Raw genomic sequence first — 19,071 nt, 5'->3', positions numbered from 1 at the left:
TAGTTTCAGTACAAATCCCAGTACGTAACAACCCAAAACTTCCTCAAACACTGCCACCATCATCATGCCTGGTGGAAGACAGTGCCCTGGAGCAGGAGAACTGGGAACACCAGGAGGAAAGCCCATTATTATTCAGTTCATACCTGGGGGCAGATCTCTTAGCCTCTCTGGACCCCATTTGTACAGATGTAAAATGAGTCCATAACACTGTTGATCTCATATAGTGTACATCTGTAAAAATCAAATGAAACAATACTTGTAACATGAACTTCAGTCCATCTTACACAAAAAAATCTAAAATATCTCTAATAATGACCTAATGTTTTATAAATGAAGGCATAAAGCATAAAATTCCTAAGTATGTGTTTAAAAAATCATGACTCCAAGGATTGTGGTAAGTTACCATGGCTTTATAATAAATGAATACAGTTCTTTCCCTTGATGAAGAGGGAACAGCAATTTTCTGAACATATTTGGAACTGTGTCCCTCTACAAGCCAGTGCTTGGGAGTTCCATGGAATCTAGCAAAGACAAGTACCTCAGACACTGAAGGAAATTGTAGCTAAGGATTGGGCAAAAATGGTAAGAAGTCTAGATCTCTGGAAGGTAGAGGATTTTATGGACAAAGAAAAATGAAGACTGGATTCCTGATTGCCCTGATCTCTTGGGATCATAGAATGAGCAGGAACATTTTCCTTTCTGCTCAGACCAATGTCCCCCAGGGAAGTCAGGTGCTCAGGGGATGGAGTGGTGAGAGGAATTGTACCTAATGTACAGAGACAGGGAGCTACAAGTAGATTCCCTGATGTTGTCCCTCAGAATGTGTAATCCCAGGCTGAACAGCAGGACATGGTGGTTTGCTCTGGAGTCCTAAGTCTGACTCGGGGGTCAGAGCTTCACTCCTCATGCTGTCTTGTCTGGGGACAGAGATTCGATCTCCACCATCAACTGGGGAGGAATCCAGACATCCACAGGGAGACCTTCTCAGAGACCCATCCATGTAAGTCTAAGACCCTGGTAGGTACTGCTGGAAATGCTCAGCCAGAACAGAAGCTGATAGAATTTACCTGAGGTCACTGAGAACGCAGCCAGCCCAGCCCAGAGCTGAGAGAGCTATGTGTCTGCGTGCCAACTAACTCCTCTGCAACTTGTTTAACCTATTAATGAGCAGACTCTCTTAGACTCTGCAGTGCCTACCTCATTCTTGACAACTATATAACAGGAACAGAGTCAGTTGGATGAGAGTGGAAAAGTGGTGTAAATTATTTACCATAAAAGAGAATATATCCAGGGAGTTCCCCAGTAGCAGGTTAGGCAAAATGAGTCTTAGGTGTAGCGGGCGCACAATGAGGCAAGGGTTTTCTTTCTTTAATTTTCAGTCTGGAGTGTATTCGGGCCCATTTCCATATTCATTATAAAGGTGAGACTAATGAGCTCTTACAAATACTACCTTGCAACAATCCATCAGGAGACATGCATCTCACAGAATCTTCTCTCATGCTGGGTGTTCACATGAACAAAATAAGTTTTATTTGATAGATTAAAGTAGAAGCTAAAGGGATTTATTTTGCAATTCTTTCCTTATTGCACAAACAATACATTTTTTACATCGTTAGCCTTTTTTTCCCCCTCGTTGCAATTGGAAATCCTTTGCTTTTCTAGAATCTGGGGGTCTTTATGTTCTGAGTTCAAAGAAACAATTGGAAGTTATTTTCACTAAGTTTGCTGTTTGCCATTTAGTTTTTTATATATGTATTGACATTTTGAGAAGGGAACATATGAACTTATGAATTTCACATGGCCACACCTATGAGTTGGTAACATTGCTCCATTGCTTCTTATGTTTACAGTTCTTCTTCATGATCTGTAGTAATCAAGTTCCTTTTATACCACTCTGTATCTCAGTACTTATATGTTTTTCCTTATTACTCCCTTTTTGCCTTTGGTTTTGGTTCTATTATTATGAGTAGCAATCACCCTCTGCCCTCCTGTGAGATGTATTCTATTGCATTCAAATGAAGGTTGCCTGTGTCTTTCTAATGAGCACAGGCTTCATACACAGGAGTGTCATTACATCTACAAGATCTCCTCTCTGCACAGTTGGAATAGGCTCCGGGCCTCCCGGGTTTACTGCTGGGAATAGATGAGGAGATTCTGGAACACACCTGGCCCACGTGCCTGGCAGGAACTCAGGACGGGAGCTGTGGCCAGGCTATAACCAAGGTGGCTACGCAATTCCATCATTCTTACCCTTAGGTCCACAGTCATGAGCATATCTGGATCCATTCATGTTTTTACAGGGTCAAGTTATAACTTTGGATACCACTTCTTTCACTGCTCCTTTAAAAAAAGTAGGTTTTATCATTTTATTTCCAGGTTTTTGTCAATCTTGAATTAGAGACTTGTGTTGAAGGAATTAAATAATTGTTGTTTTAGTTCTTTTGATGGAAATTTTATTTTAAACTTTCAATTTCATTTAATGACCTTGTTTTGAAACCATTTATTCATCTGTGTAGAAACTCTAAATTTATTTCTTTAATTTTCTCTATATCAATGCCCTTTGAAAACATAAAATGAACAGAACAGGCAGACTCTCTTCTTGTGTGGACCATACATTATAATGGCAAATATAGACTCCACGGAAATAGATGTGTGCATGTTATAGAGGATAAATCCTCTGAGGACAGGTGACAGAATGTCATGAGAGGTGCAGGATTTTATGGAGTTAGTCTAGATCAGCACCTCAGCTCATGTATTCCAAATTGGGAATGATCCTTTTAACACACTGTTGACCTCATTTTGCAATTATTTTGTTGAAGATTTTTGCCTCTATGTTCATCAAGCACATTGACCTGAAATTTTTCTTTTCTTGTTTAGTCCTTGTCAGGCTAAACTGAGGTCATTACAATATAGACCCCCTCCCCCCCGATCCTAACCAAGAGCGAGAAACAAGGAGGAGTCCACTTTGGTGCACAGGACACCTTTGAAATCAGAACAATGTGTGATTCTGCATACATGAGATTTTTAACATGGTCACACTCAGAGACACACAGAAGAGAAGGGTGGTGTCAGGGTGTGGAGTAGGGAATGTGGGCTTTGTGTTCTTGGGTGGAAAGTTAAAGTTGTATATGGAGATTAATGTCCAGACACCTGCTAGACAGCATGGAACCAGCACTAACAACAGGGTATTATTCATGTGAAAATTTGCTATCAATGTAGACCTCAGGGTAAGTGTTCTTGTCAGAGGAAAAACAACAAAATGATACAATAGGGACCCAGGGACACTCTTGGAGGTGACGGATGCATCTATGACACTGAAGTGTTGAAGGGACGGCCATGGTTCACACATGTCTGAATTCACCCTCTCGTCCGCATAAAGCATATGCAGTTCCTCGGGGGTCTGCTCCCTCAGTAAAGCCGCCCCCAGCAGCAGTCAGGAGAACAAAGGCCCCTCCTGAGACTCTCGGCATCTCCACGGCAGCAGGAAGGCAGCTCCTTCCTCAGCATTCACAGACGGGGCCTCTCCTCCTCCTGCCTGGCTCACTCTGGCTGCCACCCTGGCTACCTTTGGAACCTGTTGCAGAAAGCACCATCCTCAGGTCTCTGTGCCACTCCGTCCTTCTGCCAGGCCCAGGCCTCTGCAGACCACCTAGGGGCACCCTCCTCTCCTGCAGGCCTCTGCTCAAGCATCACCCTTGACCTCTCTTACCTAGACCTCCATAAGGATAGCACCTCCACCTCTTTCCCTTCCTACCTATCCATGTTTGATTCATAGCAATTACACCATCTGTACATTATGTGCATATATTATGAGAATGCTCAATTTATTTTTAACAGTTTATAAATTTATAATATTTATAAGTATGTACTCAGTAATGTGTGATGTTCTCCTGTATGTACAAATCTATCTCCTCCCACAGGTATCCTCACTTCATGGAAAAAACCTCAGAAACCTTCTTCCAGTGCTGTTGCTTTTAGTGACTGTCTACCTTCATTCTCTCTCACGACTGGATCTTAGGCACTTTTATTTTTCAGCACCTGTGCCCCTGGTCCAGCCAATGCCAGGAACAGGATCAGAACTCAATGTCCTTCCTCAAGGACATGGAAGAATTGCTCACTGAAAATGTAGAATATACACCATGCTGAAGAAAATCCATAAGGACTGAAACTCCTAAATCAGTTAATTAGGGAACCAATCTTCTAACTAAGGATGGCACTGGGGTCACCCTAAAGGGGGCTAGGTACAAAAACTACTCATGTTTAATTTTTTCTCTTCACAGCACATGGAACCAAAAAATTTTACACACGTTTCAGAATTCATCCTCCTGGGATTTTCAGAGGACCCAGAACTGCAGCCCCTCCTCTTTGGGCTTTTCCTCTCCATGTACCTGGTCACTGTGCTGGGGAACCTGCTCATCATCCTGGCCACCATCCCAGACTCCCACCTGCACACACCCATGTACATCTTCCTCTCCAACCTGTCCTTTGCGGACATCTGCTTCACCACCACCACCGTCCCAAAGATGCTGGTGAATATCCAGACCCAGAGCAAGGCCATTACCTATGCAGGCTGCATCACCCAGATGTGCTTTTTTGAATTATTTGTAGGGTTGGACAACTTCCTCCTGGCTGTGATGGCCTATGACAGGTATGTGGCCATCTGTCACCCCCTGCACTACACTGTCATCATGAACCACAGGCTCTGTGGATTGCTGGTTTGGGTGTCCTGGATCATGAGTGCTCTTCATTCCCTATTACAAAGTATAATGGCACTGTGACTATCCTTCTGCACAGACTTGGACATACCACATTTTTTCTGTGAAACTAATCAGTTGGTTTATCTTGCCTGTTCTGACACTTTCTTAAACAATATGGTGCTGTGTTTTGTAGCTGGGCTGCTGGGAGGTGGCACCCCCGCCGGCATCCTTTACTTCTACTCCAAGACAGTCTCCTCCATCCATGCAATCTCATCAGCTCAGGGCAGGTACAGAGCCTTCTCCACCTGTGCTTCTCACCTCTCCATGGTCTCCTTATTTTACTGCACACTCCTGGGAGTGTACCTCAGTTCTTCTATTGTCCAAGATGCAGACTCAAGTGCAACAGCCTCAGTGATGTACAGCGTGGTCACCCCCATGCTGAACTCCTTCATCTACAGTCTGAGGAATAAAGATATCAAGAGAGCTCTGAAAAGACTCTTTGAGGAAGAAATTATTAAAAGGCCCATTTTCCTGGGTCTTAAAAATTGCTTTTGATCTCAGGGCTCAAAGCCTCAATGCAAAAATATCACAACATTTTGATCTGATTTTAGATTCTATGACTTGTTCCTTCTATTCATTCTCTGGAGTTTTTCTTTGATTTCAATTTCTGTACAAAAGTTAAAAAGCACACCCTGCTAAGTTTTCAGCTCCCTCTGAGATCTGAACAGTTTATCATTTTCAATCCTGGATTAGAGATATTGGAAGTTCACTTTTATCTTGTGGGATGGATGACATGCATTTCTGAAAATCATTTCTTCTTAAATGACAGATCATACCCAGTAATTTTTCTTTGGTTGATACTAAAACACAGTCATGCATGGTACTCCTCCTATGAAAAAATGCATTTGACAATTAAGACAGCCTGTACCATCCTGTACTGGAGGGAATCCCAAAACTGCAGTTTTGCCCTCGTGGGTCCCTCCTGCCTCCCTGTGTCCCTGTCTCAGCTGCTCTTCCTGATGATGAAGATTCAAACAGACCAGTGAGCTTCATGGCTGAGCATCAGCTTTTCTTCTCACTGTTGGTACACTGCTCTCGTGCTCAGCTTGGTGAGCAGTTCTCTACCACAATCACTGGCAAAGCTTATTTTCAGATACTTGTCTCCACTTGAATTGTGACACGGAAAGAAAAACTTGAAATGACAGTTTAATTACTTCGGCCTCAGAATCAGAAAAGACTTTAAGATGAGATAAACGTCTGCATTACATGTTGTCTTGTTATGTAAAATTCATCTTTTCATTCTGCGAGTAGGATAACTGAGGTGTGGGAGGTTGGTGTTCGTGTATCAGGGTTTACTCACTGAGGATTGGTCGGCATTTTTCATGTTGCATTATTGAGTCATCTATTTGTTTCTGCTTAACAATGTCCAGTGCTACCTAGAAATGCAAATCCTTCCATTGATCTAAATGAAATATCCCACCCCCGTTTCTGAATTTCGCCACTAGCACTAGAAGGGTAGTAAGTGAGCAATACCCATGTCCTCCATTATGTGCGTCCTTCAGGCTCAAATAACTTCAGTCCTCAAGATCAAGGGCTGACTCACAAGGGAGTTTTAATTCCTGCCCCATCGTGTGGTTTCCAGCCACAGGTTCTCCTGCCAACATGTTCTACTACTAAGCCAGGCTCCGAAAACCCCTCACCAGGTAGTCCCATCTGGTGATAAAAGCCTCATTAAACCATTTGCGTTGAGGACCACTTGTTCTGCAGCAATAGCTAGCCCTTACAATAACAAAAGGGAACAAATCTGAGGATAATTGTAATAAAGTGCCAGTGTGCATTTTTGGTATTTGTTCTAATTTTGAAGACAATATTCACAGTTGGATACAAAAGATGGGGTATAATAATCACAGGTTGCTCAGGTATAACCAATTAGAACAAATTAAAATTTTTTTTTAATCACAGGTTACAGGGATGAGGGTTTGGACACCTGTGGGGACTGTACTTCTGTCCATCACATCCACCATCCACCAAGCAGCTCTGACCTAAGGCAGCTCATGCACATGTGCACACACACACACACACACACACACACACACACACAAAATCACTAACATGATTCTCACCTTGACCACTGGCTTGAATGAAGTGTCCAGCCAACTTTTCTGTGGCAGCCGTCAGTGACAACAAAGGAGCAGGTGTGACTGTCTCCCAATAAAACTTCACTTTCCGAGACCCAAACTTGAACCTGATGCAAATCAAAACCACGATGAGATGCACTTCACACCCCAAAATGAATATAGAGAAGCGAAGACTGCATAATCCCCCTTGGAGGTGGAATCTAGAACTGCTGAACTCTTGCAAGTGGAGAGCAGAGTAATGGTAACCAGGACAGGGATGAGCGGAGGGCAACAGAGGTTGTCAAAGGGCACAAAGGAGGAATGCGTCCTGATGTTCTGTTGCATACTAGAGAGACTAAAGCTGATCAGCATGTAATCGTCTTTTTAATCTAGAAGATTTTGGATGATCTCTGTGCAAAGAAATGATACATGTTTAAAGTGGTGCATGTGTCCATTACCCTGAAATGATCATCACACATTATTGACAAAAGTTGTCAATAAGTAGTATAAAAAGTAACAATTTTTTGAAAAAGAAAATAATAATATTGGTGAGGATGGGGAGAATTTTGAATCCTCATACACCACTTCTGGGAATGTGGAATGTTCCAGTCACTGTGGAAAACAGTTTGGCAGTTCCTCAGAAAGTTAAATAACACCACCCCAAAGAACAGAAAACCGGGACTCAAATAGATGCTTGTCCACCAATGTCGATAGTAGCATTATTTAGTGCTAAGTTGCTGAAGCTGGCTTTAAACTTGCAATCCTTCTGCCTCAGCCTCCTGAGCTGCTGAGACAAAGAGAAATTTATATGTTCTTAACTGAAAAAGAAAAAAAATAGCTAATAAATACACAGTCATTGAGGAAAGTGAAATTAATTTGAAAAAACAAGGAGCTAATATTTCATTCGTTTAGGAAAATCTACCAAGTTGCTTATATTCAATCATTGCTAGACCAGGGTGAAAAGGATATCCCTACATGGTAGGTACTGGAGTAAATTTATTTACTCAAATTTATTTACTTAAATTTATTTACTCAAATTTATTTACTTAAATTTACTTACTTAAATTTACTTTATTCAGCAATTTGGTACAGTTATGAAAATTTAAGCTGTGTACACCTAAGGCCCAGAAATCACACTTCTTTTAATCTAGCTTACATTAAACAATCCTGTGTTCACAGAAAGCTATTTTTAAGGTTTACTGCAGTATATTTGCAAGAATAAGAAATTCCACAACCTACAAGCAACTATCAATAAAGAATAGCAAACTAAATAGGGTATGCCAGTATAAATTTTTAAAATAGGCTACATCTGTCCATAGGATAGCTCTTATACTGATATAAAAAGATCTCCAATACACAAAGTTAAATGGCAAAGGCAAGCTGAAATATAATACATATGTTATTATCAAGTTAATACTTACAGTATAATATTGTATCTTTTTACAGGTGGAAGGTGAAAAGCCTAAGGTTAGGAACAGTGATTTAAAAGTATAACAGCCGCCATTGGTAAGATGAGATTGTTTTCAACAGTGCCTATCATTATTAGTATTATTTAAATGTTACAAGTGTTGGCTTAGGACTTGTAAGGGAGAACACACATTATATTCATAATGGATGAGATTTCAGCTGAGCAAACTCAGATTGGGACAGGAAGCAATGCAGAATTTGGTGTAATCTGGGGGTAGGGGCATTTAAAATTACAGTGCACGCAGAGCACACTTGGACTTTTAACAATAAAGTCCGCAAAGAATAAGGTGTCTTCCGGGTATTTGGAAGACTAGTTTAATTTTTCACAGCAATTACTTGTTTTTCTTTCAATGTGATTATGAATGATAAATACAGAAAAAATTAATGCTAAAATTTATAAAGAGCAAGAGTAGCATGGGGAGCCAGGTGGCTCTGCAGGAACTGCCTTCTTGGATTTTTTGGGTGTGAGGATCGGGAGCTCCAAGTCTTGTCTCAGGTTGGGGAGCTGGTGCTCTGGGTGGAAGGGAAGCAGTAAGACATGAGCTTACACAGACTCACCCTCTCCTGCCCTGGAGGAGAGTCATGTCTTGGGCCACTTTACTTCTCCTGACCCCCCATCTACTGAAACTCCACTTTACTTCTCCTGACCCCCCATCTACTGAAACTCCAAGTTCTTTATTTAATCATGAGGCTGGTTTTAATGTAAATTATACAAGTAAGTCTACTAACAGATCATAAACAGATAAGTCGGTTCATTCTGAACCAAGGTCCTTAGAGGGACAAGAAGACTAGTAGAATGATCCTTCATGTTTGAGGCTTCTAGTACACAGCATCACACCTTCCCATATCAAAAGACTCAAGAGTCGCCCCCAAGGAATCTTCAGCACAATTACCACCCATACTCAGCAAATATTTGGAAAAAGACCTCTGAGTTCTGAGAAATCCACCTCTGCTAGGAGGAAGAAAGCATCCAGATCAGTGATTTCCAAAATGTGGTCCTCTTAGTCACGAGTCATATTTAAACAGGAAGTATTCTTATCACGAGTCATATTTAAACAGGAAGTATTCTTAATTCAGACCAGAACTGAAAGTCTCCTGTGCCTGGACTTGCTGGCCTTTGCACCATGAGAAGCAGATGTCCAAGACTGCTGCCAGGTAAGTCCAGTCATGACCTTGGTGACAGACAAGAACGAGAGCCAGGGGCCACCCCTCCAGTCCTTTGCTTCATTTCTGGCTTGTTTCTCACTGTCCCTACAAGAGAGAGCAGAGAAGATAGTTTTAAAGGATATCAGCTCTTTTTTTTTTTTTTTTTTTTTAATTAAGTTCTCCAAGGAGAAAGTTAGTCCTGGAAAGTTACTCCCTAGTACAAACTTTGGGACTTAGTGGGAATTCCTCATTATATTCCCCGTAGGCAGCAGGTTCCAGACCTTGCTAGGCTCAGGCCCCTTCCCCTCCCCCAGACCCTCTGGGAGGTGCCGCCTGGACTCTCTCTGAGGAATGGACAGGTCCAGAGAAACAGGACCAATGGGGCACTATACAGAGAGAAGGAAAGACGATTATTTTAAGGCTATGGCTCATGCAATTGTGCAGGCACAGAAGTCCAGGCTCTGCCAGGTAGGTGGCAGATGGAGACCCAGGGAAGAGCTGATGTTGCAACTGGAGTCCAAAAGCAGCCCAGGTGCACAACTCCCTCCTCCTAGGAGGATCAGTCCTATTGCTCGTAAGGCCTTCTATGGATCAGATGAGACCCACCTACAGGATAGAGGCATTCTGCTTTACTCCAAGTCTCCACATTTAACGGGGTCTCATCTGAAGAATGCCTCATGCTGGCATCTAGTGTTTGACCAACTGTCTGAGTACCACCTCTAGATCAATTGAGAAAAAATGAACCATCAAAACTCCTAGACTTTATTTTAGGGATAGATAAACACTTCATCTCCTTGCCTGTCTCTCACTGGTGAATAGCAAGGAGATATCTAAGGCCCTTTGACTTGAGGCGGGTCCCCCAGGATGTGCCCTGGGAGGAGGCAGCTGCCAAGCGTCAGGAACATCAGGAGGAGGGGCCCCTCCAGCCTGAGCCAATATGCCCACAGCATCTTCCTGTTGGGGAAGGGAATAAGTCAGCACTGGGTCTCAGGACAGGCCATGGGCTGACAACAGTGGCATCGGATGTGGCTCTCAGGTGCCCCAGTCACAGTTGCAGCCTGGGTGGCTGGTGTGGTGTGTGTCCCTGAGAAAGGGGACAGGGCCAGAGAGCCTGAAAGACCAAGCTGGGGACCTGAGAGACCCGCCGGTCCAGACCCTTCTCTCCTACCTAAAGAACACGATGTGCTAAACCCCCAGACACATTGGGAACCCCCACACAACCCTAGGAAGTGAGGCCATGTCGACCCCATTCTGCAGAAAGGGAAACTGAGGCAGGGGCAGGGAGGCAACCTGCCTGTGCTCCAGGATCTGATCCAGGGTCGCCAGGCTCCAACCTCCTGCCCATGGGCCAGGAAAGCCACGGCTAGAGCCCAGACCTTGCTAGGCTCAGGCCCCTTCCCGTCCCCCAGACCCTCTGGGAGGCGCCACCTGGGCTCTCTGAGGAATGGACCAGGTCCCAGCCCCGGGTGGGTCCGCAGCCTCCTGCCCTCAAATGCACGGCCTTCGGCCTCCTCTCCCTGCTGGGCCTGACCCGCCCTCTCTGTGTCGCAGCCCTGTGTGTCCTGCTGAGTCTCTCGAGAGCCGGAGCCCAGGACTCGGAGGGTGAGTGTGCTGGGAGCCGTGTCCCCAGCCGGAGCCTGGGGAAGGGCCCCTCCCCCAGCCCAGAAGGAGAGAGGCCTCCCCACAACCCTGGGTGCTCCTCCGGGACCACGCTGCCCCCTCCCAGCCTCTGACCAGCCTATGCCCCACAGCCTGTGCCAGCTGGTGCCCTCCGCACTCGGAATGTGTCAATGCCACCGCCTGTCACTGCAAGCCAGGGTTTGCTGCTTTGTCTGCAGAGGTCTTCACGGACCCCCTGGAGATCTGTGACGGTAAAGAGGCTTGGGGCGGGGCGGGCACACCAGAGACTGCGGGGCATGGCCCAGTGCCAGTGGGGTCGTGGGTAATGGTCAGGGTTGCGGCCTTTGACCTCGAGACCATCATCAAAGACAGAAAAGAGAAAGGAAACAGGAAGAAGGCGGAGAGACCAGGAAATGTGCGTGGCTTCCTGCAGAGAGAGGACCTGGGCCCCAGGAGTTGGTCTCAGCCTGCCCTCAGGTCTGGGGAGGGTGACATTGAGCTTCTAGTCCACCCCCCACCTTGGCATTGTCCCCTGTATCCAAACCGGGGGTGTCAGCCAGAGGACTGAGATGAACAGAGCAGATTGTGTCTTCAGGAATGGCTTGCTCCAGCCACAGCACAGCCTCAGCAGTACAGCCCAGGATTCTCTCCAAAAGATTCTAACTCAACGTCAGACCCCATGCTGGGGTCAGGTAGGGGACAGGAGTCTCTTCCCTGAGAGCCCGCACACCTTTGGGAGGTGACCCATGGCCCTATTATGTTGCAGACATCAACGAATGTGAGCCACCCATGAAAGTGTCCTGTGGAAAATTCGCAGACTGCCAGAATGTGGAGGGGAGCTATTACTGCACTTGCAGCCCAGGATACGAGCTCCTTTCTGGGGCAAAAACGTTCACCAATGCCAGTGAGAACACCTGTCAAGGTAAGGCCCGCCCCTCGCCCGCCCTTGGCATGAAGATCAGGACAACAGGGCTGCTCCGGGGCAGCGCTCAGTTACTGCTTCAGCACCTGGACTCGGAGACGGGGCAGCTGTGCCTGCACCCGCCACCAGGGGAGGCAGGGGGTGAGGGCCAGGGCCCTCTGGGACCAGCTGCCTGAGCCCCATCCTGATAGCTGTGCCTGTGACGATGGCCAGGGTGCTCATCAGGAACCCTGTGGACATGTGAGATGTGATGACATCATTGTGATTTTCTGTTTAAAAAGAAAAAAAAAGCCCTGCACAGTGATCTGTGCCTGTGGTCTCAGCTACTGGGAGGCTGAGGCAGGAGGATCACTGGAGGCCAGGAATTCAAGGCCAGCCTGGGAAACAGAGAAAGATCCTGTCCCAAGGAGGAAAAAGTGGCGGGGAGAAGTAAAAAAAAAGAAAAAGAAAAAGAAAAAAAATAGAAAAGAAAAGAGAAACCACAGGAAAGAGCCCCTATGTTCTAAAACTAAACACAAAAGCAGAGGCTGGGGTGCAGCTCCGGGCAGAGTGCTTGCCTAGCAGAGCAAGGCCCTGGGCTCCCTCCTGGCACTGCCAAAAACCAAAACCAAAGGTGACTTTGCTCTCGGTTCACTGTGTGACTTCAGACAAGTCACTTCACCTCTCTGTGCCTCCGTTCGCCCATCTGTAGAAGGGGAGTCGTGGGCTGGGGTGTAGCTCAGGTGTAGAGCACTTGTCCAGCAGGCGCGAGTCCCTGGGTCAGGCCCCAGCACCAGGGGCGGAAGCAGGGAGGGGAGCCATAGGTGCTTCCTCATAGAATTGAGGGACATGAGGTCCAAAGGCACTTGGCAGGTCCTGGTTCACAGAAAGTGCTATTTCAGCGATGGCTTTGGACTTCAAAAGGGCCTGGGCCCTAGGAGTTGCTCTCAGCCTGCCCTGAGGTCTGGGGAGGGCGATGCTGAGCTTCCAGCCCACCCCCACCTCAGCATCCCCTGCGTCCAGATCCAGGGCTGCAGCCAGAGGACTGAGATGCGCAGGGACCACCTCAGGTCCTCCATGCCCCCAGTTCACAAGGGTTGGGGTCCAGAGAGATACTCCTGTGGCATCCGAGGGCCAAGGCCCTGGTGTACACATGTGGTGCCCGCTGCATGCACACCATCCCATCAGCACAGAGAGGCAGGGTGGTAGGAAGACCAAGCTCAGATGCAGGGATCAACTCTTGGGGTCCAAAACCTGGATTGGTCATCAGTTAGCAGCATCATATCAGCATAATTGCTTCCTCTTTCTGAGCCCTGGGTATATCCTGCTATCCTGCCCCCCAGGAGCCTGGAACCCCCGAGATCCCATGAGGGCTGTGGCTGTCAGTGACTGGTTTCTTGGGGGATCCGGTGAGACGGGGAGGGAAGCCCAGGATTGTGTGTGAAGTGTGGAGCGTGGTGCAAGGACCCCTGGGGCGCCGCCACACCCAGTCAGCTCAGCTCCACCTCAGCCCCTCCACCTGGAGCACGTGCCTGCAGCCAGTCCTACCAGCTGGGAACAGAGGAGGAGACATCTGATCACCCCGTGGGGGCAGGACAGGGGGCCCTTAGTGTGCATCCGCCCCTGTTCCAGGCCGGTCTGCTGCTGCTTCACACAGCCCAGGTGAGCAGTATCCTCCAGGTAGACCAGAAGCCCTCCCGGCCTCATCCTGACTCCATGAATCCTTCTGGGCCCTAAGAATCTTTGTCCCTTTCTGGAACACCCCGGCCCGTTCTGCCATGAACTTTTACTCATTCCTGTCTTGGGTTCTTCTGAAGCTGTTGCTGTTAGCCTTTCACCTCCAGCTTCTGTTCTGTGGATCCCTGGGACTCCCATAGGGGACCTGCTGCATGAGCATCTTCCTCTCCTATTTAGAGAACAGAGAGGGACGAGATGCCAGGAAGCACCCAGGGCCTCAGCGGGGGCTGCTGGGAGAAGCTTCCGCATTTCTTATCTGTGGCCAACTCTGATAAGGGGGATCTTCTGCCCGAGGAGGAAGCAGCAGACTCCCCTGGAGACGTGCTGGGGCACCTGGGAAAGGCCATCAATGTCCACCTGCATTGCTGAGTGTCACACTAGGAGCTGGGGGTTTCTTGGGGATGATCAAGGGGTGCATTTGTGCCACGTGAGGAAACAGAGGTGGAAACTGGCAGGGGGCTGGGGCCAGAGCACCTGGGTTTTTTGTGTTCTATGTTTTGTTTGTTTGTTTGGTACTGGGGATTTAACCCTGGGTGCTTTACCGCTGAGTTGCATTCCCAGCCCTTTTAATTTTTTTATTTTGAGACAGGGCCTCACTAAATTGCTTAGGGCCTCGCTGCTGTTGAGGCTGGTCTCAGACTCGCCTCAGCCTCCTGAGTCACTGGGATGATAGGCATGCGTCACCATACCTGGCTTGAGCACCTAGCTTTTGTTCTTGTTGCTGCTCCGTGGCAGGGGTTTTCTAAATTATTATAAAATATGCATACCATAAGATGTATCATTTTAACCACGTTCCAGTGTACTAGTTCTGTGGCACTGGGGACATTCGTGTTATACAACCACCTCAGTCATTCCTCTCCAGGAATGTTTTCCTGTTTTTTTTTTTTTTTCTTTAACTGACAAATAAAAATATTGTACATATTCATCACATACAGAATGATGTTTTGAAATAGGTATGCATACCGGGATGGCTAAATTGAGATAATTAGCGTATGCAATGCCTCACCTGCTTATTTTTGTGGTAAGAACACTTCAAATCTAATCCCTTAGTGATTTTTCAAGAATACAGCACATTGTCCAGACCCAGTGGTACACACCTATATTCCCAGCAGCTCGGGAGGCTGAGGCAGGAGGGTCACAAGTTCAAAGCCAGACTTCACAATTTAGCAAGGCTCCAAGCAACTTAGTGAGACCCTGTCTCAAAATTAAAAATAAAAAGGGCTGGGGATGTGGCTCAGTGGTATTTGAAGACAGTCTACTGCCTTTTGTCACAGTGAGGGATGCCAAGCGTACTTTTCTCTGCCTGCTCCCCACACGTGTTCCCACCCAGTTCCCACAACGGCCATTCCAACAGGCGTGAGGCCATGATCCGTCACCCCTCATTTCTAGTCCCCTGATGATCAGCAATGGCAAGTGTTTTCTTCTATGCCTCTGGGCCATTTGCCTGCCATTTTCTGAGAAATGTCTATTCAGGTTATTTGCCCATTTATGAATGGGGTTAATGGTTTTCTTTTTTTTAATGTTTTTTAGTTGTAGATGGACACAATATTTATTTTTATGTGGTGCTGAGAATCAAACCCAGGGCCTCATACATGCAAGGCAAGCGCTCCACCACTGAGCCACAACCCCAGCCCTGATATTTGATCAAGCTCCTTATTATATTTTCCATATTAACACCTAATAAGATGTGTGGTTTCAGCATATTTCTCCTATTCCTTAAGTTGTCTCTTTACTCTGTTGACCATTTTCTTTGCTTTACAAAAGCTGTTAGTTTGCTACAATCCCATTTGTCCACTTTTGTTTTGTTGCCCGTGCTTTTGGGGTCCCATCCAAAAAACCACTGGCCAGATCAAAGTCATGAAGCTTTTCCCCTGTGTTTTCTTCTAAGTAGTTTCACAATTGCCAATCTTACATGTCACTATTTAATCTGAGCTCATTTTTATGTGGTCTGACATAAGGGCCTGGTTTCCTCCTGCGTTTGCATATCCAGTTTTCCCAAGACCGTTTATTGAAGAGTTCTTTCCCCATTGTGCGTTCTTGATCAATCAACTGTAAATATGTGAATTTCTTTCTAGGCTTTCTATTCTATTTCCTGGGTACGTGGGTCTGTTTTCATACCAGTAGCACCCTTTTTTGACCACTACAGCTCAGCTCTACAGTACATTTTGAAGCCAAGGGATGGGAGATCCCCAGCTTTGCTCTTTCTTGAGCACCTGGCTGTGTCCTCAGGGGTTAATGATGAGTGTTGCTCTGGGAAGCTCTTGGCGATGATCCCCTCCACCACTGCTTTGGCATCAAGGGTGGCCATCACTGCCCCTTTCTCTGAGTGGAAACCACCCGTAGGACACCAGCAGTGGAAAGATTCCCACAGGGGAGGGTTCAGGGATGGCTGAGCCTCACTGCCACTCAACGATGGAGGGGGAGATGTAGATCCTTGCTAGGCCCCCTCTGGCACAGAATCTGAATCTACACGTCCTTGGGCTCTGTGGTCCTCGGGACTTCCAGAGCAACCCAGCCTCAGCAGGTCCACCTGGGATCTTAGTCCTGAGTCTCACAGCAGCGTCAGGTCAAGCACTGGGATCCCTTCTCTGAGAGAAAACACAACTTTGGGAGGTGAGCCTTTGTCTTGTTGTGTTGCACATGTCAACAAATGTGGGCCAGGCATGACGATATCCCATGGAAAGTAGGCAGACGTAGCGGGGCCAGAGCAGATGGGCACTACTCCGCACACACAGCCCAGGCTGTGTGCTCATTTCTGGAGCCAATTTTTTTTATTAATGACAGCCAGAACACCGGCAAGGTGGACCCTCCCCTCAGCCCCGCTCCCTATCGTAAGGCTTGAGGTTACCAGACCCTTTGCTGTGACATCTAGAAGGAAGAACCCTGCTTACAGGAGAGGTACCCTGGTCTGAGACAGGCAGGTGTGCATGTACTTGTCCCTACACAGAGGTAGCATGAAGGCCAGAGGCAGGCCCTGCAGCTGGCTTCCTGGGTCCAAATCCCGACTGCACACCTGTTAGCTGCATTTTATTAGTCAAAACACTCCCTTTCTTCGAACTTGGTTTAACCATCTGTATTAAGAAGATGATAGTAACAGTGTCTACCTCCTGTGTCTTCCAGGAGGATTAAGAAAATTACAAGTGCCTTTAAGAGAGCCTGGCACATGGTGGGTGCTGACTCATCTTAGGCGCTTAAAAGCATTATTCCATGGTGCACCCACTTAAGGAGTTGCCCAGGGAGTTTGAGTCTTCCTGGGACCATGTCCCTGCTACTCAGAAGAAAGCTATTTCCACACAATTTGCTCCAGTCCTTGCCAAGGTCTTGCCTGACTCATGATCCCCGGGAGGAATAACTCCTGTTCATCATCAGCTTTGCCTCCATTCCAGAGCAAGATGGTTAGACAAAGAAAGCTGCTTCTGGCATCCATGGGGCCAGATGGAATCCAGCAATGGGCAGGAAGGAGCCAGGACTCACTAAGAGAAATGTTAGTGCCAAGGAGAGAGAGAAAAAGGAGGGTACATGAAGGTAGGAGGTACACCAGGCTAAACTGAGGATACAGGGTCCCTGTGGGTGCGCATTGTGCCATGTGTACACGTCCTGGCCAAAGGAAAATGCTTTGCTATGAATTGTCAAAAAGCTCCTCCTCTCCAGGAAGACACAGCCACATGTGATGCCTAGAAAGTGGGTGGGTTTTCAGCTCCTGCTTATGCACGTGCTTGGGCACCCTGAGGCAATGAGAGACCTAGACAACTGCACCTAGGGGTCGCAGATCCTTCTAAGCACAGAACCTCCTTCTCAGATGGTGGCTGTTGTTATTGAGGAGGTGCATTGCTGGGTTAGAAATAAGCCAGGGCTTTAGGGGTGAAGGACAGAGCTCATTCAGGTGGATGGGCACAGGTGAGCAGGGGTGAGGTCCCCTCCCAGTGGACTCCACAGGGAAAGAGCCGACTTCTGGTTTGGAAGAACCCTGCAGGTGAAGCCTCTGCTCAGTGAGGGGCTCAGCTGGGCCCTACTTCTACCCCTCCTCACCCTTCAACACTATGGTCTCCACTGCACCTGAAGATATAGCCACTGACCTCACAGTCCAGGAAGCCTACGATGGGCAGACCTGATACCCACTCCCTGGGTTCCTTGCCCCACCCTCTCGAGGCATCTAAGAACTGTGAAAGAAACTTGGCCGCCCATCCCCATTCACTGCCCAAGACCCAGAACCTGCGCAGAGGGCCACTTCTGGACTTTCAGGACACCCTGCTGCCCAGCTGGCATCCTTTTTCCATGAACCAAAAGCGGGTGGAACTCAAGATATTCCAGGAGCCCGCGGCGAGCACAGTCCAGCGCCATTCTGTCCTCTCGCACTGTTAGTGGCTGCCGGGATGAGACCTGACTGTTCCCACAGGGGCTCAGCCACACCTGGAACACACTCTGGTCCCCCAGCCACGATGGACCCAGGGACCCGGTCCAGAAATACAGAAGGAAGGAGTATCAAGGGTAGGCCCCAGTTCCCAACCAACACTCCTGCGGGGAGAAGATGCGTTTCTCAACCACTAGCTCCTCAACCTCGCCCTTCTTGGCCACGCCCCCACCAACCGTGCCCTCGTCAACCACGCCCACCAACCACGCCCTTCTTGGCCACGCCCTCATCGGCCACGCCCTTCTCCACCGCTCTGCATCATTCATTTCACTGCCCTGTTCTGCATCCTGACTCCCCACTAACTTTGGTCCACTTGAGGGCACTGGAGGATGGTGTGGCAGAGGTGGGCAGGGTGACATCAAGTTGGGTGGAGGAAGATGCTCCAGTCTGGAACACACAGCAAGAGGGTGACACCGAAGACTACTGCCCAGCCCCAACCCGCTCCAAAAAAGGTCAACCCAGATCTCAAGGGGATTGACTACTGGGAACAGAGAGATGCTGGGTCCCACTCAGCAGGCCCACAGTTCTGTGTCCCTGGTGGAGTTGAAGGACAGATGGCAGAAGTGCCTGCCACCCCTCCCTATCAGCACAACTCCACTCTCTGCCACTGTCTTCATCCACAGCTGGCCTGGATAGAACATGGATGCCTTCATGGGGGTCAGGAGGACACCAGCAAGGTCCCGGGGCTGCCTGGCTGGATGTCGACCCTGCCCTCTCTGGCATGGTCCTCACTCCTGACCCTGCCATTGATCTTGTCCCCGTGAGCCTGGTTCAGGGGCGGATCTCAGTCCATCTCCTTGGAGCTGGGCTCCCAGAGCTAGTGGGACGAGAGGGCACTGTCCTGCTAGGTCACTGGGACCCCAAGGAAAACTCAGTCATCGAGCAGCCACGCTAGCAGAATCAGGCCAAAGGCCCCCCTGGAAGCCAAGACAGCTGTCTTGTTCCAGTTTTTAGAGGGAATGCTTTCAATTTTTC

General features: G+C 47.7%; 1 pseudogene; it reads left to right on the top strand.

The window, feature by feature from the left end:
• The first annotated feature begins 4,283 nt into the window (after positions 1-4,283).
• On the top strand, positions 4,284-5,252 carry LOC124968187 (olfactory receptor 7A17-like; annotated as a pseudogene).
• The last annotated feature ends 13,819 nt before the right edge of the window (positions 5,253-19,071 follow it).

This window comes from Sciurus carolinensis, chromosome 17, assembly GCF_902686445.1.
Source record: "Sciurus carolinensis chromosome 17, mSciCar1.2, whole genome shotgun sequence".
NCBI lineage: Eukaryota > Metazoa > Chordata > Mammalia > Rodentia > Sciuridae > Sciurus > Sciurus carolinensis.
This window is presented reverse-complemented; position numbering and strand designations above follow the sequence as displayed.